General features: G+C 38.3%; 1 long non-coding RNA gene across 1 annotated transcript; it reads left to right on the forward strand.

The window, feature by feature from the left end:
* The first annotated feature begins 379 nt into the window (after positions 1-379).
* Positions 380-10,086, forward strand: LOC116578395. Its single transcript, XR_004280861.1, has 3 exons — positions 380-390; positions 3,097-3,101; positions 10,005-10,086. It is a non-coding gene; the product is annotated as an uncharacterized LOC116578395 (long non-coding RNA).
* The last annotated feature ends 1,833 nt before the right edge of the window (positions 10,087-11,919 follow it).

An 11,919-nucleotide genomic window follows, 5' to 3' on the forward strand; every position in this document is an offset into this window, starting at 1 on the left:
TAGAATCAACTCCCTCGGGACGCCTGGGTGGCTCAGTTGGTTGGACGACTGCCTTTGGCTCAGGTCATGATCCTGGAGTCCCGGGATCGAGTCCCGCATTGGGCTCCCAGCTCCACGGGGAGTCTGTTTCTCTCTCTGACCTTCTCCTCATTCATGCTCCTCTCACTGTCTCTCTCTCTCAAATAAATAAATAAAAATCTTAAAAAAAAAAAAAGAATCAACTCCCTCTCACCAAGTTTTGCCTACACAATAATATTTCAAAATATTAGCTGTTTTTCTCCACAAATAGGACATTCAGGATTTGAGTTTTTCTTTTTATTTTTTTCAATTTTTTTAACTTAAGCAGCCTACAATTTCATAACCCCTGCAACTTAATAATAGCTATTGTTTGTATAATGTGTTAAGTTTAAAGTCTCATTTAAGCCAGTACATTATATCTGCTTTGTTTCTAACTACAGATTTTTTCTTGTTTCTGTAAGTTGGTTAATGAGAAATGGCTTACTTACATTTTTCTGTTGGTTCCCTATAGATGCCTTTATGTAACAGAGCTGTATATGTAAAAGTAAGCACAGTTACACTTTTTTCACCAAAGTTAATATTAAGAACACAAAAATACTTCCAGGAGAAATGAACTAAGATCTCTACATAATTTAGCTAACTAATTCCTGCAATTTTACATGTAAGAACCAGTAAAGCCAATATTCGAACTGAGGATGGTGTGATTTGAAAATCTGCCCTTTCTCTAATACTTCATGTTGGTTGTCACTGGACACTAACTAGTAAAACAAAATGCCCTTCATAAACTAAATTAGGGCAAACCATCACTACATAATTCTCACACCATTTTAACATAAAAAATAACTACCCTAGAATTTGGTGATGGGTATCAAAATTCTTTCAAACATACATGTCCTTTGGGGTGCCTGGGTGGCTCAGTGGGTTAAGCCTCTTCCTTCGGCTCAGGTCATGATCTTAGGGTCCTGGGATCGAGCCCCATGTCGGGCTCTCTGCTCAGCGGGGAGCCTACTTCCCCCCACCCGCCTGCCTCTCTGCCTACTTGTGATCTCTCTCTTTCTCTCTCTCTGTGTCAAGTAAATAAATAAAAATCTTAAAAAAAAAAATACACACACACACACACACACACACACACACACACACACACGTCCTTTGACGATTATCCTGGTGAAAATGCTAACTGAATATAACCATAAATATGTGTCCACAGCAATCTCAGAGTTGTTCATAATATCTCAGGCAGTCATGTCACCCCTGGAGCTCAGCACTTTTCCACTTTCAATCTTAGCACCTCAATATGCTTTCCCTTGATATGTGGCTATTTGCATTCACATATTTGGTAGCCTTTTCCTTGACGTTTTGTGAGGGCTTCACCTGATCCATAAGTGCACTCCAAAGCAACTCTGCCAAGAAGCAATAGAAGTGATACTGGAAGTGTTCCTCTGACTAAGAAGTAAATCTGATGCTACTCTCATGCCTAAAACTTTGGTAACTTCCAATCAAATAGGGATCAAGATTCTTGCTTATGAGGGTACCTGGGTGTCTCTGTTGGTTGGGTGTCTGCCTTCAGCTCAGGTTGTGATCCCAGAGTCTGGACTGAACCCCATATGGTGCTCCCTGCTCAGTGGGGAGTCTGCTTCTCCTTCTCCCTTTGCCCCTTGCTCATGCTCTCTCTCAAATAAATAAAAATAAATTTTAAAAAATGATTCTTGCTTATCTAGACCTGCCTATGTCTTTAGTCCTGTGCAACACCATCTATCTTGTTTTCTTTTTTTCTTTTGCTTTTCTGTTCTTTTCTTTTCTTTTCTTTTCTTTTCTTTCTTTCTTTCTTTCTTTTCAGCATAACAGTATCATTATTTTTTCACCACACCCAGTGCTCCATGCAATCCGTGCCCTCTATAATACCCACCACCTGGTACCCTGACCTCCCAACCCCCCGCCACTTCAAACCCCTCAGATTGTTTTTCAGAGTCCATAGTCTCTCATGATTCACCTCCCCTTTCAATTTACCCCAACCCCCATCTTGTTTTCTGAGTCCCAGGCCTACTGCACCATGAATTCTTACAATGCACTAATGCTCCATAACCTCAGAATATTGGCAAGTGCTGTGTCTTCTACCTCAGAAAAGCTCCACCCCTCTGCACCCCTTTTACCTTAACCAGGCTTTCTTATTCTATAGTTCTCAACTCAGGAACTAATTTTTGAAGTATCTCAGAATTTGAATCACAGGGGTTGCCTGGGTGGCTCAGTGAGTTAAAGCTTTGCCTTCAGCTTAGGTCATGGTCTCAGGGTCCTGGGATCGAGCCCCACATCCAGCTTTCTGCTCAGCAGGGAGCCTGTGTCCCCCTTTCCCTCTGCCTCCCTCTCTGCCTACTTGTGATTTCTCTCTCTCTTTCTCTGTCAAATAAATAAATAAATAATCTTTAAATTTGAATCACAGATAAACAAATACTTCACGTAAACAAATACTTTAGATATTTTAGTATAAATATGTCCCAAATATTGCATATGATGTTTTGTATTTGTGACTGTATCTCAAATTAGAACAGATCTTATTCGTAAATACTTTCTTAGCAATTTCACTTTAAATTTTTGGCCATTATCATAATTCTAGTCATGTATTTATATAATTATTATCTCTTTCTCCCTACCAACTTGCAAGCTCCATAAGGAAAAGACTATGTCTTGACCACCATCCTACCTCATGTGTTAGCACAATAAATGAAGAGTAGAGGGGTTCAATGAGTCTTCTAAGAGCAAATGAAAAAAAATAATAACATAAAAATACACAGGTAAAGGTGAAATTACAAACTAACAGTGAAATGTTTTTAATGGGATGAGAGAGTACATTTGAATTCCTTTCATCATTTTTGAAGTAATAGTTTCTGAGAAAAGAAGAGAGTAATAGTTTATTTTAGTTATTATTATATTAAATATATGTTGAGTATTCCATTTCAGATACTAATTAATTTGAATATCAATAAGAACTTGGTGAACATTATTTCTTACAATCATCATGACAACTCTATGACGTAGTACACTATTAACACTTTTATAACACTAGAACACTAGGAATTGGAGAAGAAGTCATTTTCAACAGTCACACAGCTGGTAGGTTGCAAGCTGGTTGGAACATTTGAGCCTAACTCCAAAGCTGGCATATTTAGTAACTGTGCTATTTACATGTCACACTGAGACGTAATTTTTGCAAGAAGTGGTGCTTACTAGGTTTCCCTAGTTAGGGCAGCAGAAACTTCATTTTTAAATATCTATATAACTATAATCTGACAAAAGCAGGTGTGTGTGTGTGTGTGTGTGTATGTGTGTGCATGCACTTACATACATGTACATATGATTGCACAGAACTAAAGTTCTGTTTTGTTTACTTAAGAATTTTAGAGAAGCTATTCAAAGTACCTGTTAGGAATAACTGTAGTCATAACCTATAAAAATATTATGTGCACATCTATATCCATACATATATACATGTACATACACACACTGGGCTATCTACAGCAGCAAAGGATAACTTTATAAACTTACTATGTACCAATGAAGTTATGACTCTTGATTACATATAAGGAAAGCCATTTCCAAATAAAAAGACTTCAGGTTCACATACTTCCCTTTTCTCTAAATTTAAGCCATGCTATGATTTCTGATACAAATTTCCTTAGTACAAGTTAATGGAAGGTTACCAATAACTCAATATTATGTTAATTGTTTATTTCCTGCTAAGTATCTTGGTTAGAAAAAGATTATTATAGATTATTTACACTTTAGTCATTAAAACAAAGAGTTTTCACCATTTGCCTTGTGAGAAAATCTAGAAATGGTTGTCAGAGCTCACTACATACCCTCTAAAGTTTGTTTCATGTCAATTCAAGCCGCATGAAGCATAACGCATTTCCTAAGATGAATGGTTAGTAGTAGATTACTAGTAGTGGTAGATCATAACCCCTAAAACATGAGACTAAGTCAAGATTATGATCTGGAAATAAGGCAGCCAAATCCCCTGTTGGGCTACACTGTATCTTGGCATTCATGTGGAATACTATTTGCCTAAGTGTGCATATGGCATTTATTTAAAGCAATAATAAATAGTAGATTCAGAGTTTATCTGTGGGGGAAACCGCCAATTTTTTCTATGAGTATTTAGCGCATCCTGGTACGAAGAGTGCTTAAATATATTATTTTATTAAGACTTGGTCTCTTGCCAAATGAGAGTAATTTCAGCTTAGATTGAATAAATTTTATCATGATTATCTAGTTACGAAGGAGATGCTAAAAAGAGCAAGAGAGAGTGAGAGAGAGAGAGATCACAAACCTCTCACTGAGTTGAGGGAATTAAGCTAGCTAAAACCATACCTCTAATAAAAAGAAAATGCCCTATCATATGATCTCCCTGATAAGAGAAAGTGCAACATGGGGGCTTAGATGGGTAGGAGAAGAATCCATGAAACAAGATGGGCTTGGGAGGGAGACAAACCATAAGTGACTCTTAATCTCACAAAACAAACTGAGGGTTGCTGGGGGGAGGGGGTTGGGAGAAGGGGGGTGGGGTTATGGACATTGGGGAGGGTATGTGCTTTGGTGAGTGCTGTGAAGTATGTAAACCTGGCGATTCACAGACCTGTAACCTGGGGATAAAAATATATGTTTATAAAAAATAAAAAAAAAATGCCCTAAAGGGTTTCACAGAGAAGAGCAATTCATACAGAGTGTTTTACGTTCTGTGCTCGTTCTGAGTTTGGGTGCCTTATGCTGTTCACTTCATGTGACAGAATGTTCTGGATGCTGTGTGAGACGTGGAATTATGAATTCTGGAACACTGAAAAGAAATTAAAACAACAACAACAACAAAAAGAATGTCTAATAAATATAAATTTTGCTGTCTCAAGGCTCATAATGAAATGATTATCATTTATGTGAGCATCCACATAAGAATAAGTTATTATAGCCAAGACAGAGAAGCTTGATTCTCAGAAAGGCCAAGCGTAGAAAGCTATCATTCCACCCTCTCCTCCTCTTTGCCATCTCAGAAGAGATAATCTTTGATTATGAAATACATGTGGGGAAAAAAGTAGCATAGTTTGAGTATTTTTTTGAACTTTCCTCAAAATTGATGAAACACAAGGAAAGAAATCCTATAATTTGGGATTAAAAAAAAAAAAGAATGTAAACATCTCACCCTAGGAAGCAAGGGTTTGGTTGAAAATAATTTCCTCGGACAGTTTATTGTGCAAGGGGTTGTCTCTATAGCAAGCTGGGACCTACCCCTTCCAGAAAAAAAAAGCTCATAAAACTGCTATCACCTTTGAATTAGGCCATAGAGGCATCAATTTATTAAATATCAAGAGAAAATTTTAGTTAATACTAGAATTTCAAGACACTAACATTCTCCAGTTTCCCTGGGAAAGACTGTTAGATTCAGGATAGCCCAAAAGCTATCTTCAAGTTAGGGAGTGGTTAAGAATTCAACTTACAAATGGGAGCACTATAAAGGCTTAAAGTGACATCAATTGCCCAAGCCTACAAACATTGGTAATTTTAGGCCCCTGCAGGTAAATATTTACTGCACAACTAGCCAAATTACTTTTGTAGATGCATAAATGCAAACACCCCTTAGCTGGGAATTTAATAAGTCAATTCTTGTATCGATAGAGTAATGATCCACAAATGATATATTTTAGGCAAAATCTTAGGTTTAAAAGCTGAGAGAAAAGTTTCTGCTGCGGAAGTTCATTAGGATTCTACCAGGTTGAGAATGAGACAACATGGCCTGGCTTACACAGAGCATTGACTATTTTTTTGTATTTGACTTATTTTCTGCCTTTTAAGATATGTGAAATTTGAGGTGAAATGTACGTATTAATTATTAGTTATGCTACTAATTAAATTAACTGTATTAATGTACCTATTGAAAGTCCATATGACGAATGCCATGTTAATTTTCCAAAGAGGATTCAGTTGGGAGTTCATGGGTAATAAATCTAATTCAGGGTAATGATGTCAGGATATTTACCAAGAGAATGTACATTTAAACAAACCCTTTAAGAAGGTTTAATGTGTGGGGCGGCTGGATGTCTCAGTGGGTTAAGCCTCAGCCTTTGGCTCAGGTCATGATCTCAGGGTCCTGGGATTGAGCCCCACATCGGGCTCTCTGCTCAGCAGGGAGTCTGCTTCCCCCTCTCTCTCTGCCTGCTTCTCTGCCTACTTGTGATCTCTCTCTCTGCCAAATAAATAAATAAAATCTTAAAAAAAAAAAAAGAAGGTTTATCGTGTTTCCAGCAAGGGAAACAGTATTGGGAAAGTCATGAAAAGGCAAATACAATGAAATGCAAGCAGTTGAATATGGTTAAACCCAAACCAAATAATATCCATGTTACGAACTGAATATTTGTGGTCCCCTTGAAAATTCGTATGTTGAAACCCTTCCCTTAAGGGTGATAGTGTGAGAAAGTCAGGCCTTTGAAAGGTAATTAGGATTAGCTGAGGTCATGAAGGTGGAACCTTTGTGAATGGGATTAGGACCCCTATAAGAATGTCAAGAGAGAGCTTGCTTCTCTCTGCTCTCTGCCAGTTGAGGATACAAGGAGAAAACAGCCACCTGTAACATAAAAGAGGGCTCTCACTAGAACCCAACCATACTGGCACCCTAACATTGAATTTCTACCTTCTAGAACTGTGAGAAATAAGCTTCTGTTGTTTAAAGTCACCCAGTCTGTGGTATTCTTTTATAGCCTGAATCGACCAACACAATCATTGAGTTCTTGATATTTATGAATAGTATTTTGTAGAGAATAACTTTTTGCATGTTGTTTTGCTTCTCTTTGTAGATTTTAGCATTTTTGCTTAATGACTGTATTGGCAGAAAAGGCAGATTAAAATGTTTAAAAATAGAAAACCTGCATTGTATAAGCAAGATATACACATTTATGTATGGACTGCTATTTTCTCCATTGATTCAAAAACATATCTTCATTATTGATGCCTAATACAGGTGCACAGTGTAAGTGATATATCTGTTTATTCTTTTCTTTGAGATAGGTAATTTTGACTTTGTATATTTATCATAGAATGGCCATGCTTTTATATGTTGTGAGGGTTTTTTGCCTTTCAGCTAAAGTGAAATGTCTATGTTTTCTGCATTATTTCTCTTATCTATCACATTTCAACATGTTTAGATTTATGTGGGCAGTTTTCTGCCCTTATGTTCTGAATATATTTTTAAACTTACAAATGAGTATCTACTGGCGCTTATAAAAGAAACTAATATAATGTTATTATTATACAGTAGAAACTCAGATTTTAGTTCACTGACCATCTCTGATAATGCATATCTATGTAAAAGCATAAAAATCTTGCAATCACATTAAAATGTCTTAAGTGTGGATGTATGCGTGTGTGTGTGTGTGTGTGTGTGCGCGCGAACTCGTATATTTTTTTTCTCAAAATCAATATGGATAATATATTTTTAAACATTTGTTTCCTTATTCATTTTAGTTATGAAAGTATTCGATAGATACTAGCTAGTACAGTCTTCCCCCCCATCTGCGGGAGATATGTTCCGAGATCCCCAGTGGATGTCTAGAACCCTGAATATACTATATTATTTCCTATACATACCTACCTATGATAAAGTTTAATTTGTACATTAGGAACAGTAAGAGATTCACAATAACTAATAATAAAATCGAGCAACTGGAAAAATATACTATAATAATAAAGTTATGTGAATGTGGTCTCTCTCTCTCTCTCTCTTTAGAAACATCTTCCTATACTGCACTCCCTTCTTCTTGTGATGATATGAGATGATAAATTGCCTACGAGATGAGAGGAAAAGAGGTGACTGACAGGCATGTGTAGTACCATTAGGTTGCTATGGACCTTCTTACAATTTGTCCGAAAGGGTATCATCTGCTTCCAGACCCCGGTTGACCATGGAAAGCAAAACCAAAGATGGGGGTTGGCAGCAGGGATGGGGGGGGGCACTACTGTATTTGTTTCACTACATATTCGGTACTGTATTAGGGTTAGAAAGAAAAAGGTGAGTAAACAAAAGTTGATATCCTGAAGGAGCTACATGTAATTATCTGGCCGTTGACCTGATTCCAAGTCGAAAAGTTCTTGCTTATGTCAGGATCCTGTTCCTGCTTTGCTGAAATAAATTCAGAGCACATTTTTCATAATTGCAGCATAAGTGACAGCTTCCTACCCTCTTGAAAACAAAGCCAAACTCGTCACACCAGCAAGCAAAAGAGTAATGATGTGGCAGGTAGGGGAAGAGCAGAAGGCCAGAAAAAGATTTATGTTGCTTTTTACTAAATTTGGATAAAAGTTCAGTAGGAATTAAACTCTTTCCCTCTAAGTACACCGTGGGGAATTATGAAAGACAAGGCTAAGCTATGCTGAACTTGGCAGCTTATTTATTGTTTTATAGATTCCTATTCAGGGAAGGACACAACCAGTAATGCACTTGCCACCGTTTCTCATCTATTTTGTCTTATTCTGAGAGTGAAGATCCCTCTTCATGTTATCTTATTGAATTTAAATTTTACGGTCCTCTAGATTTAGTAGGAATTTGAAAAACAAATTGAGTTGTACCTTTCAGTTTCAACCAACAAGAGGGAACATACGTATTAGGAGTTTGATAGGCGTGACCTGCCCTATTCAAAATTATCTTTCAGTGTCAGGGAGTAGTTTTCAACCAAGGGTCATTTTACCTCCCAGGGGCCATCTGGCATTGTCTGGTGACATTTTTGGTTGTTACCATGGGGGATGTTGCTGGCATCCAGTGTGTAGAGGCCCGGATGCTGTGAGACACCCTCCAGCACAAAGGCTAGTTGTTTCTCAAAAAGCATTATCCATGTTGCTACAAAAGTTGGGTGGAGGCATAATGGAGGCATTCTGATAGAGGCATAATACTCCAGAGTGTATATGGACCACATCTTCCTTATCCATTCGTCTGTTGAAGGGCATCTTGGTTCTTTCCACAGTTTGGCGACCGTGGCCATTGTTGCTATAAACATTGGGGTACAGATGGCCCTTCTTTTCACTACATCTTTATCTTTGGGGTAAATACCCAGGAGTGCAATTGCAGGATCATAGGGAAGCTCTATTTTTAATTTCTTGAGGAATGTCCACACTGTTCTCCAAAGTGGCTGCACAACTTGCATTCCCACCAACAGTGTAAGGACTGGAAGAGATTATGCTGAGTGAAATAAGTCAAGCAGAGAGAGTCAATTATCATATGGTTTCACTTATTTGTGGAGCATAACAAATAGCATGGAGGACATGGGGAGATGGAGAGGAGAAGGGAGTTGAGGGAAATTGGAAGGGGAGGTGAACCATGAGAGACTATGGACTCTGAAAAACAATCTGAGGGTTTTAGAGGAGCGGGGGTGAGAGGTTGGGGGAACTAGGTGGTGGGTATTGAAGAGGACACGGATTGCATAGAGCACTGGGTGTGGTGCAAAAACAATGAATACTGTTATGCTGAAAATAAATTAAAAAAAAAAAAAAGCATTATCCACCCCACTGTCAACAGAGCCAAGTGAAGAAACAGACATAGGTGAGGCTCTGAGAGACAAGGAAGGGCATCACCTGTGTTTCTGAGTCAGTTCAAAATGAATGGCTCCCCCCCCTTTCTTTCACTTTTTATTAAACTCTTCCTCTTTGGTTGTGAACTACTTATCACAGAACTACCTGAAAATCTAGTGTAAATGTGGAGTACTTGGAGACACTGATTTATGGTGATAAAAGGTACAGTATTAACAGCAAAACTTCTAAAATCAGACAGAACTCAAGTTGAGATCTAAATCTGCTACTCATTGACATTTGCCCATGGTTATAGTTACATTCCTATATCTGAGTTCTCTTATCTTTTAAGATTTTTGCTATAAAACTTATCTCATTGGGTTTTGTAAAAACTAACTGAAACAGAACTGTGATGGAATAACTTGAGGCAGACCAAAATCCTCATCAAGAGCAACTAGAAGGGGCACTTCGGCGGCTCAGTGGGTTAAGCCTCTGCCTCCGGCTCAGGTCATGATCTCAGGGTCCTGGGATTGAGACCGGCATCAGGCTCTCTGCTCAGTGGGGAGCCTGCTTCTCTCCCTCTCTCTCTGCATGATTCTCTGCCTATTTATGATCTCTCTCTCTCTTTCTCCCTGCCAAATAAATAAATAAAATCTTCTAAAAAAAAAAAAAGAACAACTAGAAAAGCTTAATAAAAATGTATACTTTTCAATGTATTAGAAAGCTGCCATATGGATTAGGTGTTGAAAGGCCAAGATCTCTGAGAAAAAAATTTATTTATTTATGAATTCTGCATGCTAATTTTCTCTCCGGGATAGTGAATTAATTTCCCAATGGCTTATAAGATTCAGAATCCAGGCAAAAGCCAGCATAGGTTTTGTTAATCTCACAAGATTGGGAAGGTAGAAATTGGAATTTGGGGCTTTCAAGGCAGGTAGGACTTTTAGGAAATGAGGCAGAGAAGCAAGGCAGACATTCCAAGTTTGCCCAGAGAGGCATCTGTCATACATAAAATGCAGTGTGAAGGTTTAAGAGATCCTGTAGAAAGGGGCTGAAGGTCTAAAAAGAAGTTTTTTATTTTTTTTAAGATTTTATTTATTTATTTGACAGAGAGATCAAAAGTAGGCAGAGAGGCAGGCGGGGGCGGGAGCGGGAAGCAGGCTCCCTGCTGAGCAGAGAGCCTGATGCGGGGCTTAATCCCAGGACCCTGAGATCATGACCTGAGCCGAAGGCAGCGGCTTAACCCACTGAGCCACCCAGGTGCCTAAAAAGAAGTTTTAATAGTCTTGTGTTCCTACAGAGAGAAAAAGTGGAGCTCAGACCTGCCAAGGAAAAGGAATATAGTAGGTTAAATACTTCTTAGAGGCTGCACTGTAGAAACAAGGGAGAGCAAGAGTTGGATTGAACCTTCCAAGGTCCATGTCTGTAGCTCAGAACAGATTACTAGAGCCTGTTCTAGGGGTCGAGGGCATCCAGGTAGGGCAACAGAAGCAACCCAGGGAACCTGTCAAAGAGCTAGTATCTGCACAGTACTAAAGGCAATTGCAACAGCGATGTCAAAGCCCAGTGGAGTGAGGAGGAAGAGTGCCTACTGGAGCAGGAGTGTGAACTGTAATCCAATATGAGGTACCAGGGTGAAAGCAAGATGAACAGGGTAGTATGCAGATGAGAGCATCAGAGCCTGAGGAGTGTGAGGAAGCCTCTTCACTGGGAGGCGGTGATGGAGACAGATGCTTGTTAAACGTGACAGGGCTGGTCAATTAAGTAAATAAACTGAGAGTGATGTCAGCCAGGTTTCTCACTGTCAGAGAAAGGAATTATAAAAATAGGAAGGAGAAAACCCAAGAGACTCCTGTGGTGTTAAATTATAATTAGAAGTATTAAATTACAATTGGTGTGAACTCATAGTTCAGTATGGAAGTATGGAAATGTCAGCATGGAAGTATGTTGTTTCTGATTAATATGCATATGTATGTATCATGTATGTGTGTGTATATATATTTACACATATGTATGTATAAAATATGAGAAAATATGTTATATATGTATTATGTTATACATTTTATATATATTTATATAATATATATAGTACATATACTTAGCCACATATTTATATGTGTATAAATGTATGGGAATGTGCATATGTAATGCATATCTGTATTTATATTCTCTATCTCTGTCCACTGAGAGGACCTAGGAGCAGAGAGAGACATTTCAATGTCAGTGAGCATACAGCATGCCTGCATTGTTGATTTCCTTCAAAGATCTTAGAGGTTTATAGAGAAATGATTCATAGTAGGACAAAGGCAGGAGAGTACAAGATCTTATGCTGGAAAGTAGGTAAGTCCTCAAAGAAAAAGACGC

Source organism: Mustela erminea, chromosome 18 (assembly GCF_009829155.1).
Source record: "Mustela erminea isolate mMusErm1 chromosome 18, mMusErm1.Pri, whole genome shotgun sequence".
NCBI lineage: Eukaryota > Metazoa > Chordata > Mammalia > Carnivora > Mustelidae > Mustela > Mustela erminea.